Genomic DNA, 2,018 nt, shown 5'->3' on the forward strand with positions numbered 1-2,018 from the left:
TGTTTAATTTGAGTTGTGATTGCTTGATGTTCGATTTTTCGTTGCAGATTAAGGATGGATTTTTGGAGGGGAAAGATCTGGTTACGAGTGTGATGTCCGCCATGGGAGAGGAGCAGATATGCACGTTAAAGAAAATGGTTTGTGATATTAGCAGAAATTTTTCTGTTAAAAAATCATGAATATTTTTGCAGCACTTAGCATAGTACTTGATAATGGATTATTTAAATGATTGCAGGCTCTCTTATTTCTTCAGAACCCCCCTTGAGGTAAAGTTTTAATCGACATGATATTGAAGGATATATATATCTTTCTTTCTTCCATTTATCATAGTGGTGTTTGGATTTGCGATATGAAAATAATAATTTGAATAGCATTGATCAATTTGGAATGTTGGATAAAAGTGACTCTGATAATTGGATTATTTAGGTGTCAGATAACAACTGCAACAAACTAAATTGAATATCTCAGGGATAGCTAAGAGTACCCATATATCATCCATTTACGCTATATTTGCTATTTTAAAAAAAATGATAATTGTTGATTTTTTTTTAAAACGCACATCCAAACGACCCTTTATTTAACTAGCATCCAGAGTTAACATTTCTATACAACAATTTCTGTGGCACAGGGACGGATCATTGCTTAAAACAGATTTTTCACCCCAGAAGTGGATTAGATCTTTTTCTACATGCAGTGGTATGCTTGCTATGATCTATGCAATTTTTTGGCCCTTTATTTGGCGATTTGGTGTTTTTGTTTAAAAAACTATTTTTTGTCAATTGTAAAATTGATTTTTTATTTAACAGAACCTGCTAAAATAGAGAAGATAGTCAACACCTCGGTCAGAAGGGGACACACTAGCCCTGCTTATTTTACTGCATCTGGTGGAGGTGTTTTAAGTACTCCCGCTGTAAATGCTCCACAGGTAGGGTCCTTCAATTTTTATTTTTAAATTACCAAACTTAATTCTCAGCCACTTTTTGGCTGTAGTATTATTGCTCGTGAAATCCAATTTGCTACTGAAATTCCATCGATGAAATAGCTATGGTATGCTTATAATCATTTTACCCTTTAGGTATATTTATATTAACATTTCTACATATTATTAAAAATTAAGGATGATTAAACGTTCATTATTAGAATACATGCTTCTTTGTTCGTATGATTTCTATAATGTTATGATTTTAACGTTCTATGCCCTAATTGGGTAACTTAAATTTGCTTCAGGACAAAGAAGAGCTCCAGTTGAAGGCGCCTTCCTGATGCAACTAAGGGTTAGTGAATATGATAACTCTGGACGTTCATCTTGTGTATTGGAACATGATTATTATCTATTTATTTGATGTTTCTAGCTATTTATCATTTGTCCCGTATTAAGATGTATCATCTGTATGTATTTCAGGAAACGACCATTTGAGGGTTTGTTAAGACCATGGGTCTTGACGACATTGACATTGTGACACTATCTTGTGGCCACACTCTGGTTGGTGTCGATAGTCACTACATTCATTTGAATTTGCTTGAGCAAAATTTTAACGTGTATTTTTTTTTATATAGGGAGCTGCCCACAAGGAGCGATCTGGATTTGAGGGACCATGGACTTCCAATCCACTTATCTTCGACAACAGTTACTTCATGTAAGATCTATATCTATCTATCTATATCTATAATAAATGAAACCATTGGGGGACACTTGTCACCCAATGGTTAATGCAAAATAAGCAGCCATGTCATCATACACTTGGCATATCTCATAGTTGAGGATTGAATCTGGCTTCTCATTTACGCTATACTTTCTCTCTTATCTCTCATACCATAATTCGAACTCTTTCTCTTCTCTTCTCTGGCGAACACGGCGACGAAACAAGAGCGAATACTTTTGATCAAGAATCAACGGATTTGAAGACAAATCATCTACGGTACTCTCTAATTTCAGTATTTCATGATCGATTATAGATTTTAATTAGGGCTTTTTATGCACGAAATCAAATCCTCGAGATCAAATCGGCGATTTAGTG

The 2,018-nt window shown here is 34.5% G+C and overlaps 1 long non-coding RNA gene across 1 annotated transcript; it reads left to right on the forward strand.

Annotated features, from left to right (window-relative positions):
• Nucleotides 1-234: 234 nt before the first annotated feature.
• Nucleotides 235-1,636, forward strand: LOC110896530. The gene is made up of 6 exons (XR_002567968.2): nucleotides 235-266; nucleotides 629-696; nucleotides 807-925; nucleotides 1,228-1,274; nucleotides 1,403-1,483; nucleotides 1,558-1,636. It is a non-coding gene; the product is annotated as an uncharacterized LOC110896530 (long non-coding RNA).
• Nucleotides 1,637-2,018: the final 382 nt, after the last annotated feature.

This window comes from Helianthus annuus, chromosome 12, assembly GCF_002127325.2.
Source record: "Helianthus annuus cultivar XRQ/B chromosome 12, HanXRQr2.0-SUNRISE, whole genome shotgun sequence".
Classification (NCBI taxonomy): Eukaryota; Viridiplantae; Streptophyta; class Magnoliopsida; order Asterales; family Asteraceae; genus Helianthus; species Helianthus annuus.